This window comes from Delphinapterus leucas, chromosome 2 (assembly GCF_059928025.1).
Source record: "Delphinapterus leucas isolate spDelLeu-1000000601 "Yukka" chromosome 2, BTC_Dleu_Yukka2, whole genome shotgun sequence".
In the NCBI taxonomy this organism is placed as follows: Eukaryota; Metazoa; Chordata; class Mammalia; order Artiodactyla; family Monodontidae; genus Delphinapterus; species Delphinapterus leucas.
The window spans coordinates 167310735-167326310 of NC_143130.1; the positions used below are offsets into that span (position 1 = coordinate 167310735).

A 15576-nucleotide genomic window follows, 5' to 3' on the forward strand; every position below is an offset into this window, starting at 1 on the left:
AATTCCATAGCCTTGAAAGTCAGGCTTTCTCCTGGGACAGGATTTTCACCTATTAGCAGCAGTCTGGAGGACCCAGCTCAAAGAATTGACCTGAAGGCTACAGAAGATACTGCTTTCTTCCATGAGTGACAGTGAAGTTGCTAATCTTTCTGCCTGGATGGTAGAAGGATGAGATGGTGGAGGGGAAGTGAAAGAAAAGCCCACCTCTTTTTGGGTCCAGTTAACGATGGGAAGGAAAAAGGAGATAAGAGAAGAAGACAGTGGATTCTGCCTCTGGATAGAGGAGCTACCCCTGAGTGCAGAGGGATGTGTTTGTGTCCATCCCCCTCCATCATCCAGAGCCCTAGGAAGAGAGGGTCTGCACCAGCCTGGAACACAGCTTCCTCAGCCCAGCACTGCAGCCTGATCAAACAGAGGGAGCTGCGTGGTGGAGTGCCTCGGGTAGACTGTGGACTGAGTAGTGGACCCCTTGCAAGGACCACCAGGCCAGTGGGCTTGATGGATGGTGTCACACATACTCAGAGTTTGCTGCCAGTGGGAGCTAAGGGTGGACCCAGCCAGCAGGGGATGACACGTCAGGTTCTGATAAAGCCAAGAGGATGACCAGATCAACTTTTTTTGCAAACTGTGGGTCACTTATTGGGTCCCAAGTGTGGTTTTTTGTTTTGGGGGGTTTTTTTTCATTAAATAAAATAGAATGGAAAAGATCTGAGTACATCAAGTATAAAAAGGATAATAATACCTTGTAAAATTTCTATTTCAGCTATACAGGTTATTTTGTAAAAACTTTTGTATCACCTGTCCACATATGCTTACTGGAATCTCATGAAAATGTATCTGTGTTTTACTTTGAATCTTTGGAAACCACTGGACTAGACTATGTGTTATAAGAGCCACAGACTTCATCTGCTAATACAGAACAAGCAACACCATGGCAAGAGACCCAGCCTCTGAGAGTCAAGGCCACCGTAACTAAGGAAACAGATTTGCTAGTCCTCTGTAAGAAATAAGAGTACACGAGACACCCCTTCCTCACACTCTGACATCACCGGCAAAGAAAGGGAACAACAGGAAGGAAGGGATATTGTTTTCCTAAGAAGACTGAGCATTATCTTAAGGGACTATTTGGATTATCAGATCAAACTAAGTTCTTAAATAGACGGGATCAAAAGTTATTATTCTTTTTCCTGATAGCCGATGGGTGTTTGCTGGGAGGAAGGTTTGCTGCAGACAAAATAGACAAATTGCATTTTTCTGCACCTCACAGCTGCAGAGTGGGTGAAACTGGTGACCCTACAACATGTGAAGCGGGGAAGAAGAAGGTTGTGGTCATGGAACAATATGAACAAAGTCAGGGGAGCTAGAAGGAATAAGGCAAGTTCAGGGATGAATGAACCCTGACCAGATCTGGGGGCATTTCCTGAGCACTAATGGGGACGGCCAGATTACAGAAGGTCTTGAAAGTTAGGCAGAGGAGGACAGACTCGGTAAGGAGAGCAACAGGGAGCCCGCATAGGTTCTTAGTAGATGAGGGACATAACACAACAATAACAACGTAAAAATAAAAATAGCTACAATAATTTAAGTTGCAACTATGCATCAGGCTGTCTGTCAACGGTTTATCATTAGCTTTCACAAGCATCCTTTCAGGATTTCCACATTAATGAATCTTATTTCACATTACTGAGCCTGAGGTTAAGGTCACAGTTGTAAGTAGGTTTGAAAGCAAGAAGTCTAACTTCAAAGCCCTTAACTTTCAGAGTGGTTTAGGGACAGAAGTCTTCAGGAGGACAGAGGAAGGAAAGGGGCCAGGAGGGACAGAGCACCTCGGAGGTTCCCAGCAGTATTCTCAGAGTGAGGCACTAGAACTCAAGATGAGGAGATGACCATGAGGTGGATTTCAAAGAAAGCAGCAAGGAGCCCTGGTGATAAATGAGATACCTGGCATGTAAAACAAGTGGCTGTCCAAGTTTCCCAACCTGGGAGACAAGGATAATGGTTGTAACAGAGAAAAACCAAACCAAAACAAAAACATACACAACAGAATAAGTGCCCTTATTGAAAATTTCTGCCTGAATGCTTAGACTCAGAGCTTATGTCCTTCTCTTGTTCCCATTTCTCAGACCGAAAAACCACTTTCTCAGGATCTTCATTTTGAAGTTCAGAGGACCACTAAAAATGACTCTTGTGAAGCATTCTCAGTTCCAAGACTGTGGAAGGAGCTGAGAAGTGGAGAGCATTGTAGAGGCTGCTGGTGCCCGGCCCACGTCCCCTTCAGGCCTCACTACTCAGCACCACCAGTCCAACCTTCACCTCGACCAGAGGTGTCAAGAACCTCCCTGAGCACCTTGTCTGGCAGAAGCTCACGCACCAACCTTAAGTACTGGGAATCAACGTCTCCTGAGTCATCAACCAGTGCCCAGAAGCGACATGCTGGACACCAGCTCTCAGCGCGCCTAGGCGCCCCTCGCAGTGTAACCGGGGATGGAGGTGGAGGGGGCGGGGTGCGGGGGCATAGACGAGTCTCCCACTCGCGCCCCCTACTGCTGTCTTCCTGGGATCATCTCCCAAGTAAACTGCCCACCCTGGAATCCTCCTTGCACTTACACCTGGAGAGAGGAACTCGGAGAGGGCGTCACTTCAATCTGTCGACATCAGCTTAGAATATAAACTTCAATAGGGCCAAATTTGGGGATACTTACAGTTTAAGAAGCCACTCAGAGTTAGGGAACAGATGGTTGACTCTGCCGGTGATTTCTTCCCCTTTAGTTCCCTATCACAGGGCACAGTCGCTTATATGCAGTAGGCACGCAATAACTGTTCATTGAATGAATGGGTGGGTGATTCGTTCCCCCAAATTGGTGCATATATATATATTGAACACGTCCCTAGATCAATTCTTTAAAATGACTTCACATGTGAGACCTGTGAAAGTACACGTGTGAAATATGAATTAGTTCCATTCAAGTGCTGATCATTTACCTGAAGTCTTCCAGAGAATTAGAAAGTACCAGGCACCTGCATCACTGAAAATGTCCACATCGGTTCCATTGCTAGTTCCAACCGGTCACATACATACCAGGCATAGTGGGGTGCCCAGGTGAAGATTTAACTTGTCATTTTCCCCTTTGCCAGAATGAGAGCAGAGCTCCTGGCTTAGATGAGAAAGTCAGACTAACCCAGTTTCACTTGGTCTGTATAAACCCATGTGGAGTTTGTTTGATTTACAGGTAAGGGGGTCTCAAGAAGGAGATACCCAACACCCTCCTAATCTGACAACTTAAGCCACTTGTTTTTTATTCCAAAAAAAATAAAGGAGGTATCATTGAATTTGCATCTCTGAGTTTCTTGAGCATTTCATATGAATTATAAAGAGAACACTGTCTAGGAAATCTGTTTTCTGGATGCCAACAACAGAAATTCTAAGTGTAATATTTGGGTAATTAAAGAAAATCATATCCCTGTGGTAAGAGCCTTTTGTTTACCAACTAGGTGAATGTGCTCAGGATGCATGAAGGGAATTTCAAAAGATGAAGATGGCGACTTCCCTGGTGGCGCAGTGGTTAAGAATCCGCCTGCCAGTGCAGGGGACACAGGTTCGATCCCTGCTCCGGGAAGATCCCACATGCCACGGAGCAACTAAGCCCGTGCGCCACAACTACTGAGCCTGCGTGCCTACAGCCCGTGCTCCGCAACGAGAGAAGCCACCACGACGAGAAGCCCGCGCACTGCAACAAAGAGTAGCCCCCGCTCGCCGCAATTAGAGAAAGCCCACGCGCAGCAATGAAGACCCAATGCAGCCAAAAATTAATTAATTAATTTTTAAAAATTCATTCAAAGAAAGAAAAGATGAAGATAAATTAAGGAAGGTAAGCTCTGACAAGGGAACTAAAAGGTTCCTCCCATCACTGATGGTCAAACATGGGAACACAGAACGTCAAGAAGCAAAACCCTACTTCTTGCCAAAATCACAATATTTTTCCCACCCCTTGCAATTTTTCCCAGGAGGAGACTCCATTTCAAGCATAGAAAGGGGAGTTATCAACCCTGGAATAGAAACAGAGGAGCAGTTGTAAGGTAGCCAGTAGGACGGAAAATGACTGGAACTTGGAGTCAGGGGGCCTGAGGGTGAGAACTACTTGTACCAAGGAGTGTGTGGCCTGGAAACATAGTTACCTCAGTTTCTTCATCTGTGAAAGGACATTACTGCATATTATCATTATTTATTAGTAGTAGTAGTAATAATATATTAATACTAGATTATTATAATAATTAATAGGGGCAACACCTGATAAACGAAAACCCCTTATCAGTTTGATGTGACTTTTCTATATTATCCAATATTGCCAAACTTACCGTGAGCAACTTATTTCTTTTCCGAGAGACCATTCTAAATGCTAAATCCAATTCCACGAAACAATATGACTGTCTTAATTTAGAGACCTTATTAACTAGTCATTAAATGGTAACTGTTTTCATTTTACAGGCTGCAAAAATGTTAAGTCTGCCAAATTAGAACCTTTCAGACTTTAAAGAGAAATGTGAGGTTATCTAAAATCTAACCTTGTATAATATTCTAAAATCACCTCTTTCAGTAGGACTTACTACTGTCTGGATCTTAAGAAAGTGACATCTGCAAAGGTAGCGGACACACTCTGTAATATTTGGAGTCCTCCATTAACAACTTCAGCAAGGTCCTGGTAATTGGACAGCATCCTTGAGTTCCAAAACAAAGTCCCCAAGAACATCGGAGTATAAATGCCCACTCAAGGAGAGTCACTGGTCTATTATTATGAATACGCCTTGGGACAGCTCCGTTGGTTTTCTATGGCTGTACACACTCATTCTTCTTTGAAATGCAGGTGGGAGGAGGAGTAAGATAGCTTTAAACAGCCTAAACATGAAAAGCTTTATTCAACCCAATTCAACAAACAAAAGTTAACCACAGTCATTTTCATCCACTACCACGGCCAATTATTTTGTGCTTATACTAGTTTTATCTTTCTAGAGGAAACATTTTCTTTAAAGAAAGAAAAAGTTCCAGCACAAATTGTGGGAAGATCTGTGGCTTCCCAGAATATTGATTATTTTAATCGCCATCTCTGACCCACACAGGTACTAGAAGCATGGCAAGCACAGTGGAAGTAATAGGAGCATGCAGACAGGGGGCTGTCCTTTCTACTTCTATAAACTCCCCAACTGTGCAGCCTCCAAGAAACAATGCAAGGAGGTTTGCTGTGACCCTAAGAAGCACAGTGCTATTGATACCATACGCGTGAAGTCCCTGCTGCTTGCTCCTTCTTTCTGTAACCGAGCATATGTGAATCAAGGGGTTGTGAAAATTAGGAGTGGAAGTGAAGGGGATCCCTCTGTCCGCCACCCCTGGAAATCTTAATATTTATGGCCTCTGGGATGTAAACAAGGGGAACTGAACTCAATCCCAATACTGCCATTTCAGTAAATCTCATAATAGAAGAGATAATCTGAATATGTTGGATGATATTCAAATATCATCCACGTGTTATCATTTTACTCAACATTCAAAACACTACCGCGTCTGCCAAGCAGATTATATAGCTTGGCAAACTTTCATTTCATGAATGACACTTAATATGAAATAATTTTCACTGACAGAGTAACAGTGATATAACAGATCCTGAGGTGGTACTAGGATAAATCCACACATTCCAGGACAATGATAATCGACTAATCTCAAACACCTCCACATGATGTTCCTGTAACTTATGAGGAAAGGGGGCCCTTTAAAAACGTCCTTTCCTGGGGATATATGTATATGTATAGCTGATTCACTTTGTTATAAAGCAGAAACTAACACACCATTGTAAAGCAATTATACTCCAATAAAGATGTTAAAAAAAAAAAAAAAAGTCCTTTCCCCTTCCCTTATTACAGATGGAACCAGGGCTCTTTCATACTTATAGCCAGTCCAGCCTAGCGCTATATACAGAATGGCTTATTAGAGCCCACTGTCTGCCATTCCTTCTTCCTCCTCTGAGCACAAGTGCCCTCTTAAATTGTCAAGGCAAAAGTTCTCTCTTCAGCTCAGAAGTTCCAGGACTCTGCAAGCAATTCCCTCGGGGCCTTCCTTAGAGAATATTTGGGGCACTTTAAAAGCAGTGGTTTTCAAACAGTTCACAGGGATACTAGGGTCCTAGGGTGTGCCCCAGGCACAGCCCAGGAGAAAAGAGCAGATTCTGGGTTCCTGGCTCTTGGTTCCCCCAGAGCAGCTCTGTTTTTATTCCACTCATATATTAGGGTCTTGCATAAGACTCCATTTGGTGCTAAATATAAAACCAAAATGATGTCTTCAAAAATGTGTGAAAACCATCGCAACAAATGGTGCCCTCCCTTAGGCTCTCTTAACCCCCTCCCCCGGCTGTTCCCTTCAAACGGAGGTTTCTGTACTTATTTTCCTTTAAAGAACCTCACCCTGTTTCCTCTTCCAGAATTTGAAACATACATGAATTGAAACTATTAAATATATTTATTTTATAATATTCAAAAAGTAATCCAGAGTTTTGCACAATACATCTTTTCAAGGTTAAGATTCATTTTTCTCATAGGGACTCTAGCCTGGCTTTAGCTATAGCCCCTCCCCAAATTCCAACTCTCCCCCACTCCATCAGCAAAGGAGGCATACACCTGACATGTAATTTTTATGGATTTTACTGTTACAAGCCAAGAGAAGAATGAAGCTGACTCTTTCCCTTTACCTCGCCACAGAACTGGCATTTGGTTGGTATTCTGGGCTAATTATTAGAAATTTGGCATCGTCATCAAAAAACGCCAACTTCAGTTAATGTCTATATATCTGACAACTGAAAATGAATTGGAATTTCACTGAACATCTTGTGTGTTGGTCAAATAAGTTGTATATAGCAGTATAATGACCAATGTTTCTAATCTCAGAGTCAAAAACAAATGAACAGAAATGCCAAAGATTTGGAGTAATTTAATTGTACTCCTCCAAAGTCCATTTAAAAATGAACTGTTTTGAGCAAACTATTTGACAGACAATGGAGCATGAAGGCAGATTCTAGAAACTAACAAATCCCATTCATTTCCTTCAGTTTGTAAAAACAAGCAACTGACATGTTTCCTGCCAATGAACATAGTTGAAGATAAGAAAGCTCCCTACAGGAAATCCTTTGCTAAAAGAGAACAGTTGCGCCACTAAGCTTAACCTTTTTCACCGAATCACAATCAGTTAAATATTTGACAAGAGGGGATCATGAAGTACACGCTAAATCACCCCAATGATGCTATATTGCTTCTAAGGTCTGTATTTCCTATGGCATAGATGCAGGATATTAAATAAATATTACAGTATAGTTAGGATTCTTTCCACCTCCTCTCCCCTGCCACCATGCAATTAGTTTATGAAAACAAGGGAAATTTTCTGCTTTTTAAAAAGACCAAAGTGTTAGTTAAGTGAGATGTAAAATTGACCATTTTCAGTTAAGACTAAGCAATACCATGCTATAAATCATCACGATTATAAGAAGGATATTTCTAAATGAATATCAAGCACTTCAAATTTAAAGACTACCATTGACAAGATTAGAAAAATATAAGAAATGCACCGGTTTTATATTTACAAGCTTCAATGTTGACCCTCAAATTCAAAATTTAGCCTCCTCAGTTATTTTTTGCTTAGCAAAGTGAAAGGAGGAGATCTCCAAACTTTTCTCCTTTCTTTACTCTCCTCACTAAAACCACTACCAAGATATTGAAAATATTTGCAACCTTGAGTTGGGGAACCTCTCAATTACCCTAAAAACTAAAGCACTCTTCTCCATCCACAGAAGAAGAGGAAACATTTCTAAGTTAACCAAAATAATAATAATTGCAGTTTTGAAAGAGCCCTTATTTCTGTTTAGGATTATCCTTTCCCTGCTTTGCTATTAAGAACACCCTTCCTTATACTTCCCAAAGCACCAGACAGAGTCTTCATCTATCCTGTACAGGCAGCCTTAGAGCAAAGCTCCAAAATGCCACAGTTCTTCAAATTCAATTGCAACAGTTCAAGTAAGAAGCCTCTTGCAAACAGAAACTCTTCATTATACCGTCCCCAAATGACTCTTCAGCCACAGGTAACAGCCTAGTCTTTACAGCTCCACAGAGTGTCGTTCTAACAGTTGACTTACAAATCAGTTCGCTTCTACAATTAAGTGATCAAATACATTCTTCTTAGCCTTCCCTGGCGCAACTCCGAGGTAGCAAAATGCAAAGTAAGCACGCGTGCTCCTCCTTGCTTTAAGCCCTTTTCCTCACATCTTTTCAGTAAAAATACAGTTATGAAATCCAGGAGACTGCATTTTTGGTTGTTGTTGTAAAATGACCTTGATTTGACAGGCACAGTCTCAGGTTTCAACAGATGCTGCGGGAAAGCTTACAGAAGGCAACATGTTCTCCAGGCATCTGTGATGACATGCAGGTTTTGTTTTTTTGTTTTTTAAATGGTGGTTATGGTAGTGTACGTGTGTTGGAGGGGGTAACTCGTCTCAGTTTCCATGACAACCATGTCTCTACTCATCGGTTGTTAGATACCATCCACTTCCTGTGTCTAAATTTTTAAGCCAATCGGAAAAGTGTTTATACATTTAACAACTTCTGGGACGGTGCTTCTTTAATTGGGGTGTTTTAAGGCTCAAATGGAGTTGTCCACCGGCCTTATATTTTTCCGCTTATGTAGAACATTTCACAATATTTACCAACTCATTCTTTTAAGGTGAAGAATGCCCTTTTTTTTTTTAAACTTGAAATGCATTCTCCTCAAACCAGATGCCACAATTTCTTATAACAGTGTGCAAGCTGATTTTGATTGTTGGCTCTTCGTGGCCTTTTTCTTTCCCTGTTACAGACTTAAATTTAGTGCATGATACATGCTAATAATGCACAAGACACATTATCAAAGTAAAGATACAGTTAAGCACCATCTACTGACAGTGATATTTAACTCTTCAGATCAAAAAAAAAACAGGAAAAATTATTCTAAGTTGAACAACTTTGCATTCTATAACTCCCAAGGAGAAACCATTGAGAACGTATTGTAAAGTGATATGTCTATAAAAGCTGATGTCTGCAAAGAAATTTGTCACCAGAATGGCCTACTTTCTTTGGATAGAAGCAACAACAAAAAATTAAACACAAAGGTATCTCAAGCAAACTGCACCCAAATTAAAAATCAACCTTGCAGAAATCCGGGCACGAGAAGGCTACTCTGAAATCACAGCATGATTTTCAAAGAAGGTTTTGGGTGACTGTTTCCCTAAGTCTTCATCGAACTGACCAATCAGTGTGAGAGCAGAGTGGGCTGGAGTCATTTGTGCAGTCTTCCGAGCTCTCCAAGCTGCTCTCCCCTCTCTAAGGCAGCGCTGGCGATCAATGAAAAACAGGGAACAAAAGGAATATAACAGGATGTCTCCTTAGCTAAGGAAAATGATTCCCTTTTTCCTCAATGAGCCAGCCGCACCCTGCCCACAACAGCTCCACATGGGAGCTCCCAGCAGACCAGACCTTTCGGCTGAAGCACATTTTACACGTGCAAATCATGTGTCCCAACTGCTGGCAAATGTGTCACCTTAAGCACATCCTGTGACAGAGGGCTCCCCGAGCCCAACCAATTGAAACTAATAAATTAAATAAATTAATAATCCCACCATTAAAAGCTGCCAAGAAAGACTGTGTTTCCCTTTCCCAAATGTCAAATCCGAGAGTATAAACAAAGCATGAAAAATACTCTCTTCAGGCTCCCCAGCCAGTAATCACGGTTTTCTCCTCAAAACCAGGTTTCTCCAAAAAGAGAAATATTCTGACTGCCCTCAAAGGAAACTCTCATCTGTATATGTCATATCAGGATAACCAGTTACAGTATTTGAAAAGAGGTTTAAACTGCCCACAGATTTGACACTGTTTATAATTGATAGCAAAACACTTGACTGTTTATAATTGATAGCAAAACACTTGCGACAGCAATGCTGTAAACTCTGCCCGAGCCAAACTCCACATTTAACACGTTAGTTCCTTGAAAATAAAAGTAATGCCTGGGGAGCCCACAGAAGTAAAGACCTAGGAAGTAATTAACAGAATTACATCAATTATTTCATAATTTTTAAAAATTATCCATTTGTCTGCTATTTAGAAAAACAAATTTAAAAACTACTATCCACAAATTCCTGAGAAACTTTTTTTTTTTTAATGAACTTACTTTTCAGACAAAACTAATGAAAATATGCAACTTGCCAGCCCTGGATCTCTCCCATTCGGACTGCATGCTATAAATCAATCTGAAACCAGGTGGAAATACGGGGGCGGACACCTTAAAAAATCAAAGGGTGCCCCCAAATGCAGCAGCCTGAACACTGAGGGCTTCTCGTGACAATGCTGAACCAGAGCAGAAGGTCAGGAGGCAGGAAATGAGCCCCATTTTCGTTACCTTCGATCGCCTGCCCCCCCTTCTGCTTCTCGCGGCCGCATTGGGGGGCTGCGGCGGCGCTGGACTCGCGGGTGGCCCCGCCGCCGGGTCGCGCCGTCTCCCGGCAGAGCTGCAGCCGATCGCGGCCGGAACCCCGGCTCCAGCCCCGGCGCCCGCCCGGGGTCGGCGGCGCGGCTCTCACCCGGGCCCGGAGCCCTGCTGGGTCCTAGTGCGCGCCGCGCGTCTGCCGGCGGCCAGGTCTGCAGCCCGCACGTACGGCAGGCGGCTCGCGAGCACCGTGGTTCCCCGGGAAAACCGAAAACCCCGTCGTCCTCTTTCAAAACCAGACACGGTAGGTGCGGATGAACTGGAGCTTAATGTCAAATCCCGGCCTAAGATGTTAAAAGAAAAACATTGGGGACAACTGAACTCATTGAAGGCGGATATTAACATCTGTAGCCCCAGTGTAAAGCGTAGGGCAGTAACTGGTTTCCGTAGGTTCGCCCGGTGCACTTGTGATATTGTACATTCACAGACGGTAAGAGAGAGTGCGGGATCAGTAATGATACGTTCCGAAGATATAACGGCGCCCCCGAGAAGAAAAAGGTTGAAAATTGTGTGTTTAAAACAATGTTTTAAACAGTTTTCCAATGATTTTTTTCCTAACACGTCCTTCTGCATTTTGCTTTCTCTTACTTTATCATATGCTATTTTAAATAACAAAGGCCCATATGGCAAAACACGTAGTCATTTGATTTTCAAAAGACCTCACCAATTGCATCAGAATATGCACTCATGTATCTCCTAAGAAATCAACGAGCAAGAATTAATGGTGGCATATGGTGTGCTTCATGGAGAAAACTGAATTACAAATTAAAACAAATGCAAAAATTCACAAATTCAGTAAACTGAAAGTAAATTATGACCCTAGATATATACACAAATCGGCTTATGTACAATTAGGGGAAATGTAAGTTCTAGATTTCTCTAACTGCAGAAAGTGTGTTACATGAAGAGATTCCCCTCATTTGCCCCCAAAAGGGCTTTCAGCGCCCTCTCAACACATTTGTTTACTACAGCCCACCTGGAAGGCAACTTTTAAACTTGCAAGTGCTCATTTAAGAGGACAATTCTATTAGCTCTTAATTCAAAATAAAAGTGCTTTAGTTTGAAAAGCCTGTTTAAAAGGCTTCAAGACTGGGAGCTTTACTTTCAGTCTTTGATATCACCAAGTTTGAAGGTCACAATTCTGTAAAACTGCTAATAACAATGGCGCTGTGGTTTGACACCAAAAGGAAAATCAAATGTGTGTTTTCTGAGTTCTATTTTTGGAGCTCAAAAAGTCCCTTTGAAAATTACTCTTGCCCTCCTCCTTCCCAATTATAGCTAAATAAATGTAATAGAAGATTTTTAGTATTAATTAAACATCAAAGTCACCTTTCCTGCTGCCTGATGTCCACGCAAAGAACCAGTTGTAGTATGTTACACTTGTCGATCCTCAAAGCCCTCGCACAGACATCTCATGTGATCTTTACCATACTTCTGTGATAAAACAGACACTATAATCCCCGATTTTCAAACGAGAAAGTGGAGGTCCCGAAGGGTACGGTGACTTGTCCAAAATCACACAGCTGGTCCTCAGAGCAGCTGGGATCCCCAACTCAGATGCCAACATCTCCAACAGACTCCTGCTTTTTCAAGTGCCCACCTGGCCTCCCAACTATTTCTCTACAAATACTATGGAAAATGAGGTATCCAAAACAAAAACTCAGTTATGTTCCTGTAGTCATCATTTCTTACCTGTTTTAGAGCAGCGATTTACCAGAATGGAAATAAGAGGCTAGTTGCAAAAGTTTGCTAAATGAGAAAGCTGGCTGGTCAGACTTCTGTCCTGTGGCTGTCCGGGGCACCCTGGCAGACTGAAAACTTGAAACTCTGGGGCTAAGCAATGTCCCTGTCACCTATACACCTTTTTATTCTTTATCAGAGACTAGAAACTGACTCCACTTGACACATGGAGGAAAGAGGTTTTCTCAAGTGGAACTTGGTTTTCTATGTGCAGTCCCAGCGCTGAAAGTCCACAAGAACCCTAGAACCTCAAAAGTTTCAGATACCTGGTGGCCTGTTCATGATATCCAGGGCATCCCTGCCGAGACCCGGTGATAATCGAGGTGTTACTTCTCAGCCCTCCTGCACCCCTGGGAAAGTCGCCAGTCAGTTCTGTTTGTAGCATTCTACTTCCTCCTCTCCTCTGCTGAAAGGAAATGTAACTTCTCTTATGATGTGGCCCAAACCAGCTAAACACCGGCCAGGTGAGTGCTGGGTGACATTTAACTGAAAAGACAGAAATATCTGATTCTTAAAAATGATTCATTCCTGGGCTTCCCTGGTGGCGCAGTGGTTGAGAGTCCACCTGCCGATGCAGGGGACACGGGTTCATGCCCCGGTCCGGGAAGATCCCACATGCCGCGGAACGGCTGGGCCCGTGAGCCATGGCCGCTGAGCCTGCGCGTCCGGAGCCTGTGCTCTGCAACGGGAGAGGCCACAACAGTGAGAGACCCGCATACTGCAAAAAAAAAAAAGATTCATTCCTTTCGTGGGCAGCTCATAAGGAAGAGTCTGGGCGTGGCAATGTCCTCAAAAGATGTGGACGACCTTCCTGGGGAACCACTTGGAAGGATTCATGCAAAACTTACGTGGTGAATTCGTGAGATTCCTTTGTTGAAAACTGGCCTAATTATAATCACACCATCCACTGTGGCCTTCAGATGTTGTACATGCTAGGCTGAAAGTCATCTTAGCAGCAATAGGAGGTGATGAGAAGCTGAAAAGAAGAGCTGGTGGTGAGCAATTCCTCAAAGCAAGAGTGCACCAGAGAGGGACTGGTCAGAAGAAACCATCATTCATTCATTCATTCATTCTGTATACCTCAAACGTTGAAAGCCTAATGTTTAATGTAAGCAAGGTGCTGTTCTAGGCTCTGGGTATAAAATATAAATAATGCATATTATACGGAGCCCTCAGACAGTCAAGCAGTTGCAGAGTGTGGTGTAAGTGCTGCAGTAAAACCATGTTACAGGCACTGTGTGTTCGAATGCCAGTGGTTCCAGTCCTGGGCCAGTTTGACTTTAGAGCCATTCTCAGCCTTGCCTCTGCTCTGTTTTGCCAGTAGCTGACTCGTGCAGGCCAAGGTTTACAGAATCCTGGTCAGTTGGCTAACAGCTGGATACGGTCCATGAGAGGCACTGGAGGGAAAGTGGAGGGCGGGAGGAAAGGAGAGGCCAGAGAATTTCTTCACCTCCCTCTTGCCTCTGACAGCATCTCTAGCCATGACTGCATCTAGCTGGGGCTTCTGCCAGGTGACCCCAGCCCTTGGCTCAGGTAACACTGTCACTTCCTGTTAACTCTCCAGCTTAGTGATATTAATGGCTTTCTGCTAAAATTAGTTGCTGGGTAACTTCACCTTCCTTTGTTTGCATCTCACATCCTCCATCACCTGTGGAGCAATCCCCTGTATTAAATTCCTTCTGTGCACATCAGCAAATCCCAGTGGAAGGGCAACTTACAAAATACCTGAGCAGCACCCCTCAAAAGTATCAAGGTCATTAAAAACCAGGAAATGCTGAGAAGCTATTACAGCAAAGAGGAGCTTTAAGGAGACATGACAATTAGATGTATTGTGGTGTGCTGGATGGGATCCTGGGACAGAAAAAGGACATCAGGTAAAAACTAAGGAGATTTAATAAAGTATGGATTTTAACTGGTAATACTGTATCAATACTGGTTCATTGATTATAACAAATGTACCATACATTAACCTGTAAGATGTTAGTAATAGGGGAAAGTAGGTGTGAGGTAGGTGGGAACTCTCCGTACTATCTTCTCAATTTTTTCTGTAAATTTAAAACTGTTACTTTTAAAAAGTGTATTTAAAAAAAATTCTTCCATGGTAAACATTTGAAGTGGTTTTGTTTCCCTACTACAGAAACCCCACTGCCTCCCTTCCCAAGCAGGGGCTAGGTCTGATCCAGCAGGTCTAGGGCTTTTTTACAGGGAACTAAAACAGGGGGTTTCATGGTCAAGACATCAGGACAACCCAGCAAGGGATCAAGTAGCTCTGGGAAGCCAGGAAAAAACCTGTATCTGAAGCCAGAATGTGGTCTGGGCAAGGATGATGAGAGGCGGGAGATGGCTGTGACTGAGGGAAGCAAGACAGCCAGCCTGGGTGCGGAGCCAGGGTCCAGGGTGATGGCTGAGAAGGGAGGCTGCTTGAAAGACTATGGGGTGTGGGAAGGGCTGGCCCCGGCCTCTCTGGGTGAACAGAGAGAAGAGGAAGAGGGGAAAAGGAAGAACAATAATAAGTCACTGAGTCATTTTACCTGCATTTTCTCATTTCTAGCCCCTTATAAGCAGGGTACTATTTTTATTCCCATTTTACAGATGAACAAACTTGCCCCAAATCGCACAGATATTTAGGGGCAGAATAACAGCTCAAATACAAGTCTGTGGGACACCAAAAGAGAATCAACAAGTCACCACGCTGGGCACCCTTGGTAGAAACCATGAAGTTGAGTCTTCGAGGACAAGTAGGGGTTAAGGTGTGAGCAAGTGTGGGGAGAAGAAGGACTTCACGGAGGGGACATCCTAGGTGTGGGCAAGGGCATGGAGGGATGAGAAAGCCAGGCAGGTCAGAGAGCTGCATGGAGAGCAATGAGGCCAAAACAAAGGTTTCAAGTGAGGAAGTGCCTGTAGGTCCCACTGGAGATGCTGACAGGGGCCAGTGACCACCCAGGTTTACACTTTATCTTGACTTGCACATGGCAAACACATTTATCTCCCTTAAGCCTTTGCTCAAATGTCCCCTTCTCAAGGTCTCTGGAGCCTCCTCATCCTGCTGTACTTTTTTCCTTCTTCCCTTGCACTTACCGCTTACTAATTTACTTATTATTCATTGTTTGTCTCCCTCCACCACCAACCCCCATACAAATAAAAGTTTCACAAGGCCAGGAATCTGTTTTATTCAGTGATAATTTCCAAGAACACAAAACAGTCTCTGGCCCACAGGAGGTGCTCAATGATTTTTTTTTAAATGAATGAATGAATGAAGTTAGTAAATAAGAAAGTATTTGTATCAGCCA

General features: G+C 43.1%; 1 protein-coding gene across 4 annotated transcripts in view; it reads right to left on the reverse strand.

Annotated features, from left to right (window-relative positions):
- The window catches only part of FOXN3 (forkhead box N3), a 407295-nt gene extending 394722 nt beyond the window's left edge, over window positions 1–12573 (reverse strand). For 2 of the 4 annotated variants that reach the window (XM_089908095.1, XM_089908096.1), the window contains exon 1: window positions 10460–10622. The gene's annotated coding sequence lies outside the window, so the exon portion shown is untranslated. Of the gene's footprint in view, window positions 1–10459; window positions 10624–12552 lie in introns of those variants that run through there. The other 2 variants (XM_089908097.1, XM_089908098.1) reach the window with 2 other exon arrangements.
- Between the last annotated feature and the right edge of the window lie 3003 nt (window positions 12574–15576).